The sequence below is a fragment of the Numida meleagris genome, chromosome 2, assembly GCF_002078875.1.
Source record: "Numida meleagris isolate 19003 breed g44 Domestic line chromosome 2, NumMel1.0, whole genome shotgun sequence".
NCBI classification, from domain to species: domain Eukaryota; kingdom Metazoa; phylum Chordata; class Aves; order Galliformes; family Numididae; genus Numida; species Numida meleagris.
In genome coordinates this window covers 134,347,163-134,369,322 of record NC_034410.1, presented here as the reverse complement: position 1 = coordinate 134,369,322, position 22,160 = coordinate 134,347,163, and the positions used below count along the sequence as shown (strand labels likewise).

The window sequence follows — 22,160 nt, the reverse complement described above, 5'->3', positions numbered from 1 at the left end:
TGTGGTACTGCAGAGCCTGCTGTGCCATAGTGACCTGTTCCCAGGCGTTCTTTTCCTGGGAAAAAGTGAAACTGCCTGCTGCTCCCAGAGCATGGCCCAGCAGAGCAGCACAAGGCTCTCCTAGGCAGCGCCAGCTCTGGCCTCGACCAGCTCCTCTCTCACTGTCCTGCTTTGGTGTCGCTCCCTCAAAATGCATTTTGCTTGAAATGTCTTTTTCTTGTCTCGTCCCTGCCTGGTGGCCTGGGGATGCTGTGTAATAGGCAGCTTGCTGGCTGTGGTTGTCTCTGACAGTGCTGTTGTGGCTGCTCTGGGTCTGCGGGCAGCTGACTGCCGTCAGCAGCAGTGAGGTGTTAGGAGGTAACCTTCGTCTTCTGTGGCCAGAATTTTTTCAGCTGTTTAAGAAGAAGCCTCCGAAGAAGCAAAGAATGGGTGCCAGATTGGAGGCCAACATGTAAACGTGTCGTTTGGCAGCAAAGGCTCGTTTATGAGAGCTAAATGTGCTGTGTGTGCCAGAGGCTGCAGAATGTATTTCTATTCGTGAGTCAAGTGGTCCGAGGTGCTTGGCCCCTTCCCCACTGCATAATGTTCCACTTACTTTTCACAAAAGGTCTGGAATGCATATTTCTTTGTTATTTTCTTTTCTGAGACATTGTTTCTCTAACTTGTAGGGTTGGGAGGTATGTTCTTGGAAAGTGTACAGATCGGTGTGCGGAATGCTGCGACATCAGCCTTGCTTTGCATTCACAACAATGCAATCACATTTTCAAGTTGGGGTATCCTCTGATATAACCTCCTTGTGTCCCCAGACTGGATGAACATTACTTTCCCTGTGTAACTGTGGGCGGTGAGAAATGTCCCCTAACCCAAGCTGTTAGCTCCTGTTGTGCTATAGGTGTGATGTGGGCTCTTTCTGTATATTCTTTCTCAATGCCTATAGGGTGGTAGCGTTGGGTGCATTTTCTTTTAGATGTGACGTAAGTGAAATTGTGCTATTTGCACACATTCTGTGGCACTTACCTTCCAAGTATCTAGGTGACCTTTATGTAGATGACACTTGTAACTCAAACTCTTCTTTCATTATGAATGTGGACTCGTGAAGAGCAGTGAGGTGGAGAAGAAAGGTCTGGCTTGGATTCACGTTGGACAGCTTAGGTCTCTTGTGAGGCTTGCTATAGAAAGTTCAATCCATTAAAGAGCTGTTCTCCCATCTACATTAGCAGGGGAAACAAAGCCAACAGTTTTATTTATTTGCTTTCTGGTTGTTTATGATGTTTATTATTATTTCCAGCCCTGCTGCTGCTTCCTCCGGCGCCCAGCTGTGCAGGGCCGGCAGCAGGCTGGGAAGCCCTGAAGCAGCCATGCCGCGAGCGCTGTGTTTGGGAAGCCACAGCCAAGCCGGCTCACCAGGCTGCCCAGGAAGGCTGTGCAGAGCAGAAACAAAGCTCACATTTCTCATGTAGTTGCCTACCCTGTCTTCATGTTGTGATTCTCCTTTTTATCAACAGCTGAGCCTGGGTGTTTTGCAGTATCAGGGTGGTGATTGTAGCTGTCTCTTATCAAATAGTAGAAGGGAAGGGATGCTTAGGCAAATATTTAAAGTGTGGGGAGGAAGAAACCAATCTTTTCCAGTTACCTGTACGTAGATGCTTTGTGGTGTAAAGGAAAGCATCTTGCCATAAGGGAAGACATCTGCGTTTATAGCCAAAGGTGTTTGGTTTTGTTTTTTTTGCTGTGCCTAGCAGTATGATTCCTCGTGAGACTGGTGGGGGTAGTGGGGAGGAATTGCATGCACTGAAATGGAAATCACAGTGTAATTTGATACAGTGCATGGTGTTGCTAGTAATGTACATGTAAACAGAGACTCCAGCTCTTGGCTCTTCAGTGGAAGACAGGTCTTCTATATTTATCTGTTTTTGCTATTTTTGCAACATGCCCTGTTACACTGTTGTTAAAGAAAATCCATATTGGTTCCAAAGTGTTATTGTTTCCTAGTTCTGGGATCAATTGTACCAGACCTTTCTCTTCGACTCTGACCTCATTGCATTTAAATAGCTGGAAATCACAAGTATTTCTTGTCTGTGGGAGCGCAGGAGCGATTCCATCTCTGTTTTTGCTCATCATCTCCTGTTCTGTAGGATCACTTTCCTCTGCTTGGAGGAGGTTCTCCACTCCTGCTGAAGCCGATGGGAGCAGCTGGTGTTATGGATTCCCAATAGGGTCAGGCTCGAGCCTGCGGTGGCTTGTTAACAGGGACAGCTCGCGCCTGCCCCGTGCAGCTGGATTGATTCCTGTGTAGCTGGCAGGGTCAATTAGCACAATAAAGAAATCTGAAGGAAAGGAGTATGTACTTTCCAAAATGCAATCTTTTAAAATAGCACCTGTCTAGTAGAAATGTGAAAAAAATTTTTGCTATCTTTTAGACATAATACCAAAAAAAAAAAAACCCAGAAACTATACAGCACCAAGCAGAGCTGTGACTTTTGTTTCCTCCAGCTCTGTTTGGATTGAGTAATTTTGCTGTTTCTTTGTCTACTGAATTTTTAGAAGTGCTTTGTGAGGCTCAGATAAGAGGTGCCGCGTGAAGCTACCTGCCTTGCTTAACGCAGGGTGCAGATTAGGGTTTGGTGCTCTGTTCCACGTGCATAAGGCTCCCTCCCTGTAGGGGCAGGCAGAGTGGGGGGGTGGATCCAGAGTATGGGCTGGGGCACCAGGCCATCCCTGCTGCTACGGGGCATTTCCAAGGGGAGATTCTGTCTTTCTGTGGCCACATCCAGAGCCATTCGCAGCTAGCCTTTGTTGTTATTTAGGATGAAAGTCTTGGTTTCTTCTGGACTTTTTTTTTCTGGGCAGACTGGTTATATCAAGTGATGGAAGGTAAGTAACGGTAATGGAGAGGGGTGGTGAGAAAGAAGAGTGGTGCTTGGTGATCCAGGGCTGGGTTGAATGGGGCTTGGGACAGCCTGACCTGGTGGGAGGTGTCCCTGCCTGTGGCAGTGGTTGGAACTGAATGAGTTTTAAGACCCCTTCCAACCTAGACTGCTCTGTGGTTCTGCTGTAGGTTCTGAGTCCTACTGTTCATAGGCCAGTTGTATAGATAATCTTCATTTCTCTTCTACCAAAAGCTAAAAGCAAAACAAAACAGACCCAAACCCACTAGCTTGGACGCCTCACCTCATGATTTATGACAGATTTGCCTGTGATGAGGATGCTGCTGGTAAGTACACTGTGCAGTCGTATTTCTTTGAGTGCTTTGCCATGAAAGCTGAGATGGACAGTGGTTGCTCTAACCTTGACTGTATGCTTGATTACAGCACTGTAAGAGTCAAATGGATAAAATTTCGGGTAGTTGGTGTGAGGAATATAGTGACATGGTAAACTGAGCCCTGGTAGTTCATTTGGGACAGTGCAGTGGATTGTTACTACATTATAGTGAAGGAAGCTGCCAAGCAAATACTACTGTACAATTAAATGGGGCTGTTAACAGCATGACTGAGCCAATTCATTAATGACAATGGCGTATTCTTATATCTGCTTTCCCTTACAACTCCTGGATGAGGATACTCAGAGGAAAAAAAGACAAGTGGGAAGGAGGGGGAGGGAAAGAGGCTCTCAAGACCAGAGCAGCTGCAGTGACTTTCTTTAAGCCCTTGTTCCCGCAGTCACTTGAAACACGGTCATCTCCTGAGTGGTTTGTGGGAATGGAAAGCCAAAGTGAAGAAGCTGTGGGTGCTGTAATATTTCCTTCAGTATAGACATAGATGTTGTCTGAGCCTTTTCTTTTTATGCTCATCAGCTTCTTTGTTAGGAGATAATGTTTGTTGCTGGGCCTTTTGATTTTTGGAGCTATGGGAAGATACCAAAGAAGACCCTGAAATTTATTAGAAAGTAGGAGTGGTTAAAAAACCACACACACTTTGCTTTAAGCACTGAAATAAGCCCTTGTTGCAATGAGAACACCTGAGAGCTCAGCAGTGCTCTTTGGGCACTGAGTCTGTCAGTGGGCACCAGGTCTGTGGGTGGGCACCAGGAGCTGATCCCAGTGATCACTGGGGTCCCGAGGAGGGCAGCACTTTGGGACTAAATAAACTGCAGTGCTGCTGAGCCAGCTGAACTTTGGCTTGCTGGGTTTGCTTCCTTTGAAGGGCTTTAGGAGATTTAGGGCTACTCTGTGTCATATGTTGGCCCAGATCCTGGATTATGTTATAATGATGGTTCTTCCCCGTGTAAGGCTCCTGGATTAAAAGATAAACATTGTGTGTGAAAGCCTGAGGATGGAAGGAGGGAGAGAATTAAGAATTTGCAAAGCAGCACTCTCAGTGCAATAGCTTTTTGTTCCCTCCTGGCTCTGTTTCTTCCCGTGTGTGTTTGGTAGAAGCAGGGTTACACTGCTTGGGTTTAGGCAATGAGGAGGCACCTCCAGCCAACAATGAGGTGAGCTGAGTTCTAGAGCTTCTGGTAATGGATAGTGCAGCATGGGTATGGGATGTAAAGCTCAAGTCTCGTGTGAGCTTACTCACCGATCAGCATTTCGTTACAAAAACAAATACCTGAAGTGTGACGATGTGACATAGATCTGGTAGTTTGTGCTGCACCAAGTGCCCGTCATACCTGGGCATACTGAGATGCGGGGCTGCGCAGTGCTGTGCAAAACAAACCCAACGGTGGTTGAAACTTCATCATAAATGATATCTTCAACGGAAGGTTTAAAAAACGAGGCATTTCCTGCTTTGGATCTTTGTATAAGAGCAAATTAGGCGAGCAGCCTGACCTCTGAACTTCCTGAGGCAGGAACTTCAAAAGGGTTTTATCTCCTCTAGAATTAAGCAGCAATGCTTGAAAGTGTCTCACAACACCCGTTTGTTAAATGCCTCAGCTGGAGGACCCTGGAAGTGCTGAGGTGACGCACAGACATGTGTTTGTGTAACAGAGCACAAATTGCATGTTTTTAAAATAATTTTTTTTTTCTCCTCTATGGGAACAGTTTGTGTGCTTGTATGTTTGGATGATCAGTTTGACAAGAAGTGACTTCTTGTCTTCTTAATGACAAATACTATCTGCATTCTTACTCCAGCTTTTTTTTTTGTTACCATAGAATCTTAGAATCATTAAGGTTGGAAAAGACCTCCACAATCAATTATCTAGTCCAGCTATCCACCTACCACCAATATTGCCCACAAAGCCATGTCCCTCCGTGCCACATCTACACATTTCTTGAACACCTCCAGGGGTGGTGATTCCACCACCTCCCTGGGCAGCCTGTTCCAGTAGCTCACCACTCTTTCTGAGAAGAAATTCTTCCTAAAATCCAACCTGAACCTCCCCTTGCAGAACCTGAGGCCACTCCCTCTTGTCCAGTTGCTGTTACCTGGGAGAAGCGGCCAACTCCTACCTCACCACAGCCTCCTTTCAGGGGGTTATAGAGAGCGATGAGGTGTCCCCTGAGCCTCCTCTTCTCCAGACTGAATGGTCCCGGTTCCCTCAGCCACTCCCCATAAGGCCTGTGCTCCAGACCCTTCACAGCTTCACTGCCCTTCTCTGGACACACTCCAGGGCCTCAGTGTCTTTCTTATAGTGAGGGGCCCAAAACTGAACACAGCACTCGAGGTGCAGCCTCACCAGAGCTGAGTACAGGGGAACGATCACCTCCCTGCTCCTGCTGGCTGCACAATTCTGATACAAGCCAGGATGCCGTTAGCTTTGTTGGCTATTTTATATTTATTTACTTTGTTGGCAGTGCACCTGGGTGCACTGCTGACTCATGTTCAGCACAGCGTTGACCAGCACCCCCAGGTCCTTTTCCTCCGCACAGCTTTCCAGCCAACCTGCCCCAATCCTGTAACACTGCATGGGGTGGTTGCGACCAAAGTGCAGGACCCAGCACTTGGTCTTGTTGAACTTCGTCCCATTTGCTTCGGCCCAGCAATCCAGATAGATCCTGTCTAGATCCCTCTCTAGGGCTTTCCTACCCCCAAGCAGATCGACACTTCCTGCCAACTTGGTGTCATCTGTAAATGTACTGAGGGTGGACTTAGTGCCCTCATCCAGGTCATCAGTAAAGACATTGAACAGGACAGGCCCCAACACCAACCTCTGGGGAGCACCACTCGTGACCGGTCGTCAGCTGGATTTAACTCCATTCCCCACCACTCTCTGGGTCCAGCCCTACAGCCAGTTCTTTACCCAGCAAAGAGTGTACCTGTCCAAGCCACGGGCTGTCAGCTTCTCCAGGAGAATACTGTGGGAGACAGTATCAAAGGCTTTGCTGAAGTCAAGTTAGACCACATCAACAGCCTTTCCCTCGTCCACCAGGTGGGTCACTCAATCATAGAAGGGGATGAGGTGGTCAAGCAGGACCTGCCTTTCACGAACCCATGTTGCTGGACCTAATCACCTGTTTGTCTTGCACATGCCATGTGATCGCACTCAAGGCGATCTGCTCCATAACCTTCCCTGGCATCGAGGTCAGGCTGACAAGCCTGTAGTTCCCTAGATCCTCCTTACGACCCTTCTTGTAGATGGGAGTCACACTGGCAAGCCTCCAGTCCTCTGGGATCTCTCTGGTTGACCAGGACCATTGGTAGATGATGGAAAGTGGCTTGGCAATCACCTCCACCAGCTCCCTCAGCACATTTTAGGTGGAGCCCATCCGGCCCCATGGAGTTGTGACAGTCCAGGTGGAGTAGCAGGTCTCATTGTTTCTTCCTGAATCACGGGGGGGTTATTCTGACCCTTCTGTCCTTATTGCGTGGGCTGATCTGATATGCAGTGCATATTTTCACTGTTAAATTATGCCTGGAAAGTTTTGACCTCTAGCATTTAATAGGAGCTTGTATGTTAAGTATGGAAATATTCTGTATTGTTACAGCATATACTCCATCAAGGAGCAGTGTCTGAGTCCACTTGTTACAGAGCCTGGGGAGGTTTCCCTGTTCCTCGGCAGCACCACGGTGTTTTGCACTTGCCTGTTGCACTGGAGATGGCTTTCATCTGTGCACGTAGAAAACCTGGATTTGCTCTTAGCCAGATGAAAATAATGGATCACTTGAAAGAATATTGCCAAGTATTTATTGCTGCTCACCAGAGGATAATTTCAATAGGAATTTATCATATTTATTCAGCAGAAGACTAATAAATTCAGATTTGTTTAAACAAAGACTTGAGGAATAAAATGCTAAATGCTTATGGTTATTTTCATTGCAGACATAAGCTTCTCCATTTCACTCAGTGTGCTTGTACCTGCTTATGTCACCAATTAATTTGGCTCTTAATATCTTATTTTGAGCACTTTACTCTCTTTCCGTTGGGTACTGCAAGTTATGTTTATCCCTGATGCAAGTCTATTGAGGATAATGGCATCTCTGATGCTTTCTGGCTTTGTATGGATTTAATTTATTGTTGTGGCAAAGTCTAGATAAATAAAAACACTATTTTGAGAAAGTGTGATCTAATATGCCGAACTTCATCAGGAAATGTCTTGCATATGAATTCTGTGCAGTGCTTAGGGCTTCGAATTGTTCACCTTGTCTGTCTTTTTTTCCCCTTATTTAACAACAGACACAAAGCTTAATGTGTGAAAGATATTGGCATTTAGTAACTACACTGAAAATACTGTATAGGGAAAGCCCGTGCAAGGGCATTAGTTAATTAGCTTGAGATTTTTGTTGGCAAATTACTCTAAATACAAAGAAACCAGGAAGGAAATTGTTGGCCAAATGGTGAATGGGACCACGTGTGGAATGGGTGAGGGACTGCCACAGTTTTTGCCTGATTTGTGGAAGTTAGTTTTTGGGGCCTGCAGAATAGAGAGGGTTAACGATGTTCAGGAAGGAAAAGGGATGGTGACCTTTTCTATGTAAAATAATGTTGAGGAATGCCATGCATGTTAACCTGAAAAGGCCAGTTGTTGACTTTCTAGGAAACGTTTGCATGTGTTGGTGGTTTCTTTTTCTATTTTTCTGTGTCCTGGGAGTGAATCGTGTTTTTTCCACTCTGTTTTTTAACTGAAAAATTTAAAAATCTTTTTTATACAGATGGTTGGGAAGCTGTGCAAGCTTTTATAGGACATAAATAACCCCGTGCAGATGAAGTGAGTGAACCAGGTGACAGAAGTGACAGATCCCTGTGCCTTCAAATCCTTCTCAAAAAAATCCCAACTATTAATGTGACTAACATGTTGGTTTCTTAGTGTGATCTCCTCTGTACGTGGGTACTGTGCTTTCTGAGATCCCCGGTAGAACAAAGTAACAGGTGTCTTGATTTGATCTTGGCTTTGGCAAAGTGTGGTTTTGCCAGCCAGCTACCCAGAGCAGTGTTAATGTGCATGTATAACCCTCCTCAGTGCCTTCAGCTGTTTTGGTCTCACTGCAGTAAATGCACAGCTTTTTAGTGCTGTTTTGAAAAGGGACAAACTATTTTTGTTCGATGGCTCCCAATTTGCTCCAAGCGTGCTGTGACCTCTGCCAGTCTCTGTGCATTAACAAAGTTTTTTAAGGCTTTACGGACACTTTCCATTAGCCATGCCATAGCTGCTGCCATGAATATTTAATACCAAGAGCAGTACTTTGTATTGTTATTGTTATTTTCTTTGATAGCTCTCCTTTGATAAAAGCAAATCCTTTCACCCTGAGCAGGCAGCGGCCAGCGTGCACAGCTCACATCTTCTGCACCCCCTCCCATTTTGAGCTGTAGCTGTGAAAATTTTACCCTAATGCCACTGTGGTCTCAATATATTATTTTTTATTTTTTTCTCTTCCTCCCTCCTTTTTTTTCTGCAGTTTGCAAGGCCTAACCGCCTTCTCCTCCTCCTTCCTGCTCCTTCCTTCACAGCCCTGCTGAGCTCTACATGGTGCCATTTTCGGACAGGACTTCGGGTTGAACTCTCTCGAGCACCACAGCTGCCCGCAGTGGCTGAAACCCCACTAGCTTGAGGCACAGGCCCCTTTCTCCCTGCTGCAGATGCAGATTTTTTCCTGTTTTTAAGTTACCGTCTTCCAACAGGAAGTATATGTCCCCACTGCTAAAGTTGATTTAGGGGTTTTTTTAGGTGCAAGCTCTGAAAATAATAGAGTGGAAACTTATCAATACATTATCCTTGCTGAACACACCTCTCAATTGTTCTTGTTTTTGTTGGGCTTGTTTTACTTGATTTAGGGACCTGGATACCCCCCCCCCCCATAAATCACTTGGCCTCATTGTTTAGCATCTGTGCTATCTCAGCTTTGCACAGTCTGTAACAGGGAGCACTGGAAACACATCCAAAAGGCAAATCGATGAGGTTGGATGGCAAAGCTGCCACTGTTGGTTTTGGCTCTTAGTGTAGGTTTCCTTTAATACAAGTCTGGGGCTGAAGCCCGGGTGTTTTATGTGAACTACAGTCACCAGTTGACATTTCTACATGTGTGCATCCTGTTCAATGTGTAGGTGCCCACAGGTTTGAAAGCCCCAACTGGCCCTTCTGCAGAAGTTTTTTCCCACCGCTGCTGTGTTGCATTTGTGTGCTTAGGAGCGTGTCACATCCTAGGGTTGCTGAGATTTGAGAGAAACTGGACCGCACGCTGTCATTATTTCAGCCTAGCACATGCACACAGTTATTTCAGCTATCGTCTGCTGGGGTGAGAACACAGAACTGATGGTGATCTGTGTGGAGAAGCGTTGTACTGGTTAGAGACATCTTTCTGCTGAAGATCTTTTTATTAAATTATTAATCCAGTTACAACTGAGGCTCTGAAGGCCAGACCAGCCTGCACTGGTTTGGTGTTAGGGTGGGGTTGAATGATTTAAGCAGATTTTGCTGATAGTAGAAGAAAGGCTTGGAGGCAAGAGGCTTTTCCCTTCAGTGTATTCCTGGTGATTGGAGCATCCGGAAGGCTTTATTCTCCAAATCCCATGGCAAACCCACATCCTTTGTGTCTCCTGCTCCATTTGATCCACAGACAGTTTGAAAACCCTTGTTTTGCAAATTGGTTCCTGAAGCCTTCGATGGCAGCCCTGACGTTAAGGGGTGTCCTAACGCTGGGAGCCGCATCTGCCAAACATTTCTTGAATGCTGCTGTGCTGGGATGTGAAAACTGAAATGCTCATTCTGGGCCTGGGGGCTTGCAAGAGGGGTGAGACCATGCTCTGCAAAGCCTACTTAAAATTTCACAATTTGCTCCGCAGGTTAAGTGATAGCTCTGAGGCAGCAAACACATTTCTTCTGCCTCCTTCAGCTCCAAATTAGCTCCCTTTTCCACAGACCCAGCGAGCCAGCAGCTGCTCATCCCCGAGGGTACAGCCGTGCAGTGAGGGGTGGAGGGAGCACTGCTGGTGTCCCTGTCACCCTAGGCCTCTGGGTGGGGAGAGAGGGAAGGATGTTTCTCCTTTGCAGCTTCAGGATAGGAGAGCCATCTGTGTCCTGTGGGTGTGAAGTACAGCGAAGTGCCGGCCTCTTTAAGCTGTATTGCAGGTGAATATTTAACTGTGGCTTCAGGCTTTTCTTTCCAAAAATGAAAGCAAGAATGATTCTTGGGCAGAAAATTGTTAAGGAGAGTAAAGCATTACTAGAAAGCAGGTGGTGGTCCTATCATGGAGCTAAAGGTTGCTTGCTTTGCCATGCATACAGCCTTTGTCTCCTTGCAGGGATCCCCCATCACCCACGGTGTGCTTCTATTTCAGATTAAACTGATTTTGAGTCATTTTATTTCCCTTGGAATTAGAGACTGAGAGCCTGTGCTTATCTCTGTCTGTGCCAAGGCAGGAACAAGGCCTGAGTGCAGCTTACCTGGGGGAGCTGGGCTGCTTCCTTGCAGTGTTGCACTTTTAACCCACTGTCTCTGACTTGGACTTGAATAACAAAAACACGCTAACAAGCTCCTCTCTTTTTAATTACATTGACAGGACATGCACTGGAAACAGCGAGGTTTTCCCACTCTTCCCTAGTCCGTCCCTGGGGGAGAACGTCTCTGATTGCTTAAAGTTGGTTTTCCCTAAACGAGAGTTTCCTAACAATTGGGACACTTCCGTCATTGTTCTAGCCTTTTATTCGAGATAATATTAAGAGACATCATAACATCACAGTGTCAGAGCAAACAAAGCGCTATGTAATTTTATCCCATATTAATGCAGAGTGTCGCAGATGGTGCTATCATTAGACAGCAATCTATAAAAATGGCCCATGAGACAAAGCCCTGGCACAATTATTTATTCTTCAATTATTTATTCAGCCCTTTAGGATGTGTAATACTGACAGACAGCACAGAATGTGCTGCCTACCAATTTGCAGATCTTGACTGACTGAGCCCTCCATCATCTACGGAATAAAACATTTGTGGGGGAGGGGGATGCATCATGGCCTTGGCTTTTATTTTCTGCACGTTTTCTTGCTTACTGACTGGTTTTGGGGTTATCTCTCCAAGCAACCTCTCCCACCCCGATTTTCACCTTTTTTTGTGGTTAATTGTGAGGAAGACCTAGTGAGCTCAGCTCGAGGTTCCCAGTCTCTTGTGGGTTTGGGACTGGGGTTATCTCCCCCGGGCTCACATCAGCTCATTGGCTGGGGCAGACTAATGGGCCTGTCCTCTTGGGGAGCTCTGCCCTCCCTGCTGATGGGTTTTGCAATGGATTCTGTATGGACCTGGTGGGAAGCAGGCTGTGACCTTCTGATTGCCAGTCAGATTAATGCGTGGAGATGCAGGCTCTTTGGGTTAAGGCTGTAAAGCCTGAGACGTTGTGTGCTCCTGACAGCTATTACTGTTGCAGCGGCATTTAGGGAGAGAAGTTTATCGCCTGCCAAATTTTTACTGTCACTTTACTGTCAAAATGATGTCACTGCCATCAAAAGGAACGTGTCTGCCTCCGACTGTACCTTGGCCTCCCTGTGATAAGACAAATATTGCTGTGGTTGCCCAGTGAACCAGAACTGGGACTGATCTTGTTTGATGCTAACGATGTTGTTACCGATTTAGTTTTAGGCTTCGAGTGGCTGTGAAACTGCTTAAGTGTAATCGTCTAAAATGGCTTAGATTCATCTGGAAAAATCCTCCTAAGCAGCTCTATTATATTCTACTGTATTAATGAGAACTTTAGTTCTCTTGCGTATTAGAGTCCCCATCAAATGCAAATGTATCTGCCGCCAGCATCTCCTTTCTCTTCCCTGCACAGGGTGCTTGGGTCCGTCCCATTGGCGTGTGAATGGTGCGGCTCCTGCCTGTGCACACCTGAACCTGCTGTCCCAAAGGCATCCTTCTGCTTTGTTTAGCTTCGTTTTGCTTCTCTTTTCTTTCTTGGATAAATCTGTAGCATTCTCTTGCCTTCCCCATAGCGCTTCTCCCCACACCTGTAATAAAAATGACCAATGGCCCTCTCACCCAGAGACACAGTTTCAGTTATTGATAGATGATGCTATGTGTCTTTCAAGCTGTAAAATCCAGCCCAGCCCTTTCATTTGATGGCAGGTCCTTCTGGCAAGCCCATTGTATGAGGCTATATTGTGGGCCAGTGGAAGTCACCTCCCATTTGTTAATTTGCTGGTAAATCTATAACGAGTGGCTTGTAACAGACAAGATAAAGTCTCTAATTAGATTAGCTTGTAATTTCTAAAGTGCCTGGTTTAGAGAGCTAAGTTAGCTCATTTTGTTCCCGGTGAGATAGGATCTCGTGGTAGTTCTCTGTAATTTAAGTCATTTCTCAACTCCGCAAGCAGCCTGGCTCTGAGGAGCGCGCCGGGCTCGCGCCGCTGTTTGGCGGGCGCCCAACGGCGGGAAAGGAGCCGCGCCGCACCGAGCTCTGAGGGCTCTGCCTGCCGCGCTGCCCCCTGTGTGTGCCCGCGTCGGGAGGGGCAGGGTCTGGGGAGCGGCTTGTGCCGAATTCGTGGCTCTTGGGAGGGTGAAGGGGAAAGCACGCCGCTAGGAAAGGCGTGAGTGCGTGCGCTCAGTCTGCGTTAGATGTTCATCTGGTGTTAAGAAGAATATACTGAGCGACACCGGCAGCTTGACTTAAGCGTAGAAACTCACGATGCAGCCTGAAAATCTCTGCTGACACGCAGGCTTTAACCGAGGCGGTTGTGCCAAAAGAGCCAGAAAAGGCTTAATGGCAGGAGATAATGCTGCCGTGTCAGCACGCATTTTCAGCCCTAGCTGTGAATTTCCTGGCTTTTGTGTGCTCGAGTTAAACCCTGATGTTAGTATCCCATCACCCCCTCCAAATGAGTACCCTCGGACAAAGGCAGGAGCGGATCCCGGCGCTGCTGCTTGGCGGGGGAGGCAGCGGGTGACGACGTGCCGCGGGCAGGGACCGAAACCGCTGCCGTGTGGGTCAGCACGGGCATTCCTGGGCAGCTCTTCCCAGAAAATGAGCTTTGCTTTGTGGATCGATAGCTGGAGCTAATGAGTCCCTGGGACTCAGGCTGGTAATCTTTGTGCCCTTGCTGATAGCAAAATACACACATGTGCTAAAAATCTCTCTTCAAACTTGTTTGGTTGCACTTTTCTTTAACAGATGCGGACTGCAGCCAGCCACGCTGCTATTCACAGCAACTGCCCAGTCTAATTACTGTAGCACTTCCCCGTTTCTTTGTGTATCTGGCTGTTTACTCCTTGCACCCTGCAGGTGGGTGTGCTCCATCAGCCCCTGTTCCGTTCTGGGAGCTGGAAGTGCCACCTAATTCTCCTGGAGCGCAGTAACGATGCCACGCGGGGCATCCGCGTGCTAAGAGTGCACCATCATTTTGACAGCACGGAAACGTGAAGTATTGGGCAGAATAACAAAGACACCTAGCAGCATTTCAGCGATAGTGGGATTTGGCCTTGAGGCTCTGATTCTGTGCAGGAATCCGTTCGGTCTGATCCCCAGGTGTCCCGCTGACTCAATCTCCTTTAACAAGAAACATTCAAGAGGAAGGAAAAGGAAATCTTCCACTTGAACTCGAGTTGTAACTGGTGTGTGAGTGAATCCATCTAATCCAGCAAAGCAGGGGCAGAAGGAAGGGTTTATCTTCTGCCCCAGCCAAGCACTTCTCAATGTCTGCAGTGAGAAAACAGGCACGAGCACCGCGTTCTTGGTAATCCACCCTGTGCGTGTGCCTCGAGGCAGCCCTGGGACACACGCACACTGTTTGCCAGCCCCCCAGGCATCCTGGAGGGGCCTGGGGCTGCCCCATCCCAAATGTGGGGTGACGCCGGTTGGGGCCCCCCACCAGGTATGTGCAGTGACAGTGCTAGGGCTTGACGTGGTTTGAGGTATGGGCTGGATATCAGCTATGCAGGCTGAATAAACTGGATGCATTAGATCACAGCAGCCGTTTATTACGCAAGATGTGTGAGTGTTGCAGGAGAGAAGTGAGTGCCCCAAGGTGCAGTTCTCATCCTGACATGGCATTAAAAGATCAGTCAGATGGCTCTGGCCTCAAAGCTTGTTCATCAGCTCTGCAGAAATCCTGCCTGACTGGCTGGGATTGCAGGTGCTGGGTGAGGATGGGAGCTGTACCTGGATTGTATGCATCTAATTACGGGTTTGGGATTGTGTTTAGAGCCAAACTAGGCACAGGTGGTGCTTTCATGGAAGAACAAATATTTCTGTTTCCACTGACTGTGGAAATGCCACATACTGAGTTTGCCTGGAAAATGAGTGTCTTTCAAGTGTTATTTGTTTTGGATGTCGTTCTGGGGCAAGGTTCAGTTCAGAGATGCCAGCTCCTTTAGCATCACAGATTTCCTTCCCCCGGTGGCTTTGTCTTGGTCCCATCCTCACATGAACTTGGAACACGCCTGTGTGCATGTAGGACCCTCCGCTTGGCCTCCCCATGGAGCTGCCACCGTGTCCTTGGTATTAGGTGGCCTTGTGGCTAATGGCCTGTGGGCATGAGAGTGGGCCATGAATCTGGTGCAAGTCCCAGGCTCTGTGAGCATGTTGATTTATGGATCCCATCTCTAAAAACTGCTGACCGCGGTAGCTGTGTGCTGCTTTCTGTTAGGAGTGATGCTTGCAGTCCGGAGTGGTGAATACAGGACAGTATCCACAGTTAATTATGGTGTAGGAAATTAATTTTCCTTTTTTTCAGTAAAATTTGAAAGGTGTGCAGACAATCTGTGCGGTGGTGACTGGAGGCATGGGGACAAAATCTTTCCAAACACCAGTTCTCCTGTAAATAGCCTTGGCCCGCATCATCCCGAGTGGATGGAGCCTATGGCCCCATCTTCCCAAGAGAGGCAGGAGTTCCCCCGTACATCTAGCTGCCGTGCATATGTACAGATCATGTTTTCAGTAAAAGCATGTTATGTGAAACCCAGATGTCAGTTAGATCCCATGTATCTGCCCAAATACCTCATAGGTGGATTGAAGCAGCACCTCAGCTTTGTGCTGACCCCGCGTGCCGGTGAGGATTTCCTCCCGGGGAAGCAGGGAGAGCCTGAGGGAGCAGAAATGTTAAGAGCCTTCATTTCACTTGATCATTTCTCAGCTTTCTGCAGCATTTCCTTTATCAGGAAAATTGGGAAAAAAATCTATCTTCAGCTGGCGCCCTGGCAGAGCATGAGCCCTTCTCCCTGCTGCAGGAGCTGAACCCTGGGGCAGGATGGTCGTGAGCAGCTGAAGGCAGCTGGAGCAGCTGGTATCAAAGCAGGGTTTGCTCTGCACATTGTGGAGCCTGAAGCTTGTTATGTGCACAGGCTTCTGCGAGGATGGGACACTGCAACAGGCAGCGCCAATGTTGGTGTATGGGCATGGTGCAGCAAGCCCAGGAATGCATTCTCCCTCACCTGGTGTCAGGAGAAAAGGCTTGAGGTGCCCTCCCCCTCGAACTGGGGTCTGCAGGAATGATTTGAAATAAGTAATGTGAGCTTTGGTTTGGGGGAAAGTCAGGGAATGAGAGTGGAAGGGAAGATTTCACTGGGCACGTGGAGTGTGGGGGGAAAGGGAAGCAGCAGTGTGAGGTGGGGATTGAGCAGGCTGCGAGTGGTGGGCTGCTGCGGGAGGATTAGAGCACTAAGGGCTTCGGTATCTCTGAAATGAGAAAAAAAATCTCGTGTATTGTACTCGTGTTCCTGAATGAAACTGTTTTACAGTGGTTCTGCTAAAAGGTTTTAGCACCAGAGAGAGAATGGGAATGTTTCAATTCTCTTTACAAGGGTAGTCTATTTGTATTAATTCTTTTGTGTTGCATTGAAGGGAATTTCCTGGCAAAATGTCATTTGAAAGGATTATTTTAGAGTTTAAATGTGTCTTGCCAATCCCTTCTTTCTTTTCTTCATCTCCAAGAAGAGGAAAGGAATGTATGCTGAAATAAATTTTTGCTTCCTATCTATTCAGGGGCATGTGATTCAAAATTAATTCAAAAAAAAAATTAAGACTTACAGAATGGAAAACATTTGCTCCTGCAGTTCAGTGCAGCTGAAGCAGTGCGTTGTATTTCCATTGCCATCCATCACGTGTGGTTTGAGGTTCTAGGACACAGATTTACAGCCAGGAGAAGGTAGAAGCTTGGCTTGGATGCTCTCTTCATTAGCCAGTCTCGTCCAGTTCTCACTTCACATCTACTATCCTTGTGATGTCATGTTTATTGAGATTTGGATGTATGTAAATTCTGCAAACCAATCATGAATTGTAAGTGAATAATAATTTTCATTTTGATTTTGTACAGAACTTTGACGCACTGAAATTAGACTGTTATTGCATTCTATTTTTAATATATTTTAAAAAGAAGGGAAAATAATATGTTACTCATTGAATTTCATAAATGGTTTCATAACTGTTAGTGGTTGTAAAATGAAATAAACTTGAGCGAGGAATAACAGATTCCATTGTATCACTTCTGGCAGAAGACAAGCAGTACTGCAAGATGTACTTCACAGATGCTGCAGTCTGGCAAAACTTTTGTCATAGGCTATCCCTCATTTCTCATACACTTGAGACCATACTGTGGTCTTTTAGTAATAGCTTACGAAGAGATGGAGCAGTGAGGAGTATGGCTGGGGCTTAGTGCCACCTGACCTGCTGGCTCTGGAACCTGAGGCTGTGGTTAGGGAGCTGCAGCTTCACGGCTGGGGCTGCCCGGTTTTTAAGGTTCAGTGTTGGTTTTGCCACTGTCCTTCTGCTATGTTCAGTAACCAAGGACCGTGAGACCGTGACTGTGTAACACATTTGTTTCTTAAGAAAATACTTTCAGCTTGCTTCTATATTGAAGTTCTCTGATAACTTCTGGCCCTGGAGTTGGAGCAGGGGCCAGCAGCAGTTCTGGTGAGGTGCAACAGTGGAGTCCTTGCTCTGACAAGGTCCCAGTGTCCTTCAGATGTAGGTACAGCTCCTGCCCTACCAAAATAAGATCACCTGGTAAGTAAGTGTGCTGTTCTCTCCCAGTAAGATGCATTCTCTGCTGTGCATGTCCATGTTTTCCTTGTGGGAAGCTGCCGAAGCTTCACAGCGGGTGCTGTCATTCAGGTAGGGTATCCTGTGCAGTGTGGATAGAGCTCTCATTTACCATAATGGGTGACTTTGGGACTTCATAGAACCATAGCATAGACTGGGTTGGAAAGGACCAACAGGGATCATCAAGTCCAACTCCTGGCTTCACACAGGACCACCCAAAAATGAGACCATATGATTGAGAGTGTTGTCCAGATGTTTCCTGAACTCTGGCAAGCTTGGAGCCATGACCACTGCCATGGGGAGCATGTTCCAGTGCCTGACCACCATCTTGTGAAGAGCATTTTCCTAATATCCAACCTGACCTTCCCCTGAGGACTTAAAGCCTCTGGACAGAAAAGTTATTTTGCATATTTTCTTCAAAAAGCCAGTTTTCCTCTGATGCATTACATCATCATTTCCTTCCCACAACAGGGGCTGCAGGCACAAAGATATGTTCTTTGCTGGCGCAGACATGGGACTGTTGACTGATGTCCAGGAGATAGCACACTACCCATTTTGCTTGTGATTTTTAGGAAATAGTTCCTTAGCAATAGGAGAAAAAGTAAAAATATAGCTTGGAAAGTCTGAAATGCACGCAAGGCCCTGCTGGTCCAGCAGCCACGCAGAGCACGAGGCAAGATTCTTCTGCGCCAGGGTCAGGTCTGCGCCTTGTGCTGGGGCTCATGGATGATGGTTGTTCAATAACGGTGTGGCTGAGAAACTCCATTGGGCTTTCATTCTGTATTTATCGGAAGGAGCCATATAGAGCTGCGTAAACAAACAAAAAAAAACCCCTTAATTTTAGGAGCAATTATTCAAAAAAAGAAAGAAAAGCAAACCAAAGGAAACTGTGCAAAATACGTTTTTGTTTCCAAGGGAAACAGTAACGAGAAAGAGTTAGGTCATTGCGGGAAAAAAAAAACCAACACATAGAGAACCCTATTTTATCAAGGACGTGGAAACAGAGCTTATCTTTTTGGGCAGCTTTGCCTAATAGATAAAGCCCTGGATTGGAAGTGGGTTCAAATCCCAGCACTGCCAGAGAATTTTTGTCAACTTAGACCTATCAGTTTGTGCCCTTGTAATTTCTTATTGCAAAGGGAAGATAACACGTTGTCCTCCGAGAAGTGTTTACAGTAAAAGTATCAGTGCCCACCCCTGCAGAGGTTCGAGGGCTGTGCCCATGTGTGGCAGGTTGCCCTGCTCACTGCTGTGTCCTGCCTGACACACCTCAATGTTTCTTACCCTCCCCTAAGGAGACTGTCATTACCTGAATGTGGCAGAGCTCTTGAATTCGCCGTATGTTATGAAATGTGTCCCCTCCTCACCCTTAGCTTCTGGGAAACCCAATGACTGTATCGGTTGCTTCAGTACCTTCGAGCCAAGAAGCAGATGCTGATTAATTAAGCCTCGTGGCAGGCTTTTGAAACAGCTAATCAGCTTTTTGGTTGGTGAATTAAGCATGGCTCAGCATTACGCGGACATGTACCGTCCAGAGCACAACCCCAAACGTGGTCTGCAGTACTCCTCTCTCTATCTGAGGACTGGGTGTGATGTTTCTCACGCTGCCAGCCTCAGCAGAGAGGGGCTGGGTTGGGGTTGTAGTAAGGATTATCAGAGAGCTGGGGAGCTCAAAGCGATACGGAGGCTTCCCTTTCTGAATCAGCTGTCTTCAAGACCACAGGAGATGAAATCCTGTGTGCTTGGTGTTATGAAAGCTGAGGTTTTGCTGAGCCAAAGCTGAAACGATGACTAGCAGTGCTTGCTTTTCAGCTTTCGATATGATGCCACCACAGTCTTTCTTTCTGCTTTTTCTGGTATGCGCTGTTTTCTGTAAGCTGCGGAACAGCTCTGGTGTTACGGCTCAGTGATGGCAGAAATCTGTGTGCTGACCACGTTGCGGGTACTTGGGGGCTCATCTTAAAATGCCTGAAGTTCATGTTGATGTTGGGAGAGGTCGTGGAGAGCATCTGTTAGAAACAGGTCAGGCACCCGCTGATGGACCAGGTTTGTTGCCGCAGCTGTAACCGCCAGAGAGAGAAAACAATGGAGTGAGAGCATCCGAGCTTGTTTAAAGCCCATTTAAATTCAGCATCTAAAGAATTTCCACGAGGAGTAAGCCCAAAGGAATGCAACACCTCAAAGCCTTCAGCTAAAATGAAGATGTCTTTAAGACTCGTCTTGTAGTATCCCACTGGAGGAAAACAGATTTTCGTCAGAAAATTCCTTTAGAGTGCTAAGGTAAATATTGACTGACATCGCTAGAAAAACAAACTTCCTTTTAGGGTATTTTAAGGTGGCTGCTGGGTCCGCCAGTGTTTGTAGCATCAGAAGCACCTGTAGCAGAGCTATCCCTGCCTCTGTAGCCCCACAGTCACCTGCACATCTGCTTCATGAGCTGGAGGCCCTGACTGGGGGCCCAGGTTCCTTCTGGACTTCTCACTGGTAAACCGAAGCCAAGCAGAGGCTTTGAGAGCTCTTAAGCATCTTTTCATTTTCAGATGGTGGCCCTAGATTTTTGATAGCGTTCTTTTTGTTGATAGTATTGTGGGTCGGTTTTTTTTAAGTGTAATTACCGTTTAATTAGTTTCTAAGTGAAAGCTGTGGTTGAAATCAGCCTGTTCTGAAGAGAAGAGGGTAAATATTGCTAGTGCATCTGTCAGTGACAAGTGACCAGAATGGTTGTACTTCCATTTCAGAGGCTGTTCATGCCTTGGTTAACCAGCCCAGTCTGAAACAAAGGCTGACCAAGGCCTCGCTGCTTGTATTAGCCACAGCTTTTGGTATCATCGAAGCATGGGAAAAAATATTTCATGTTGACCCTTGTGCAGAAACCGCTGGTTAAGTTGGAGGCGACTTCAAAATGCAGTTACTCCCTACATAAAAAATGTACGGTGGAAAATATCAGGTCAACCATGTGGAGAAATAAAGCCAGAAGAGACAGTATATTTTCAGTAGCAATTTAGTGCATGATTGATCTTACTGATAGTGTTAGTGTAGTGTTCATAGCTGAGTAAGCCCACTAGCAACAACTTGCTTGTAATATGTATGCTGGAAGAAATGCAAAGAAAATAAATTAAGTTTTAAGTAAAATTTACATTTGTATTAGAAAATCAACATGTTAGAGTTTAGCATGCTTAACATTTTATGAGAGCTAATTCCCTTTCCAAAATTGCTCTGTTTATGAGTTTGTTTTGCCCTTTCCTCCGATTCTGTTGAAATCTTCAGTATATTGTTGTGTTGTTTTATTTTTAAGGTTAACATCTGAAAGGCAAAAACAATTATATCAGATGCAGTTCACTCTGCCTGTGTGTTTGTTTTCTTACTAAATTCCCCATAAGGCTTCCTCCCTTGCCACCAACCTCTCTGATAGGACGGCAGGTAGTCACACGTCCTTTTTGCCTGGGGATGCCCCAGAGCAGATGTCCCCCTTCTTCAGGGCACGCAACAGCACCTGCCTGGGATACGAGGCCAAGAAGCCATTCAGGGGAGCGCAGGCATAGCGTGGAACACCGATCGCACCTCCAAAGACACACTGCAGCTGGGGCTGGCTCCAAGGTAAGGAGATAGGGTGGCAGCCATGCGACGCTGGGGTCTGGTTGCGCTCTCGTCATGGTTTGTGGTTGAGTTCTGGTTTAGGTGTTTGCAACCCAAAGCTCTTCCTCCCTGGTGATGTGAAGGGAAGCCTTTAAGCTGTGGAAATTCAAGTACGAAAGCTGTCAAAACCACCTGGCAGAGGGTGAGAGAGATTTTCCTCCTCACCCTGATCTTTCGTTGACAATAACTGCGCTGTCACACACACTTCTGAACAGCAGCCGTAACCCTAGTGACCACTTTCAGAAGGGCGGCAACAGAGGTGACGGCCTCAGCTGGTATCATCCCTTCTCCAGCCCTTCCCCGTGTGCTGCCCTTTGTAGTGTGGGTGCTCAGGGTAACCACCAGCCTTGAGCTTCGTGAAACCAGCACCCCTGTATCCTACTGTCCTTTTTCTAGTACACAGCTTCTTTTATTGTCCAAACCAAAACTGCGGCTCTTACTTTCCTTCCCATCCCCTGTAAAGAGAAGATTTAAAAATGGTTCTTGTAACAGCACTGATTCCAGCAGTGAGGTAACAGCGGGCAGCAGTAAGAGGTTCTGCTCTCTCTGCCTGCAGACCTTCAGAATTCAGGCCGCTGAGCTAAATTTCAGTTCCCAGCTGTTCGTATCCGTGTTCAGAGAAAGAATGCCAGTCTGTCTGAGGTCGGAAAGGACCTCTGGGTCCAACCCTTGTTGTGGCACCCAGAGCAGGGTGCCTGGGGCCGTGTCCAGACAGCACTTTAGCACAGTGCTGGCAGGTTCATTTCTGCAAAAGCTGGGTTCTCTCTTGGCTTACCAGCGGTCCCATTTGGCTGAAGATCCCCTGGCAGTTATCTTTTCCCCCCTCTTTGGGCTTTCATGAACTGCTGAGATTTGGTACCTCTTTGCTGCAGTCTGTTAAGTTACAATTGCTATCAACTGTTTATAGCTCTGCTGGAAGACTGACTCATAGAGCAGCTGGTGAACTCCTTGTGTGCTTCTGGGTTATCGTCCTAAATATTTAACCTGCTAGTAGAAATAGGTTTGCCCCCAAATCCAGACAGTAAGTTGGAGAGGCTAAAGCACAGTGTCCCTTTGCTTCTGCTGGGAGTGTGAATGTGTTCAGGTTCAGAGTTTGGCGTGGCCCTGAAGCTTCTAGGAGAGGTTCTGGTGCCTTGTAAATCTTCATGGGATCAGGCAGAAGTGAGGCTGAGCACGCTGCAGCCTGT

General features: G+C 46.9%; 1 protein-coding gene and 1 long non-coding RNA gene across 2 annotated transcripts in view; both read left to right on the top strand.

Annotated features, from left to right (window-relative positions):
• The window catches only part of EXT1 (exostosin glycosyltransferase 1), a gene marked incomplete at its 5' end in the record, with an annotated part of 167,385 nt that overhangs the window by 14,076 nt on the left and 131,149 nt on the right, over positions 1-22,160 (top strand).
• LOC110395121 overlaps positions 6,246-22,160 on the top strand; it is a 62,315-nt gene continuing 46,400 nt past the window's right edge. Inside the window, exon 1 of the long non-coding RNA XR_002436177.1 lies at positions 6,246-20,934. This is a non-coding gene — a long non-coding RNA (uncharacterized LOC110395121). The remainder of the gene's footprint in view (positions 20,935-22,160) is intronic.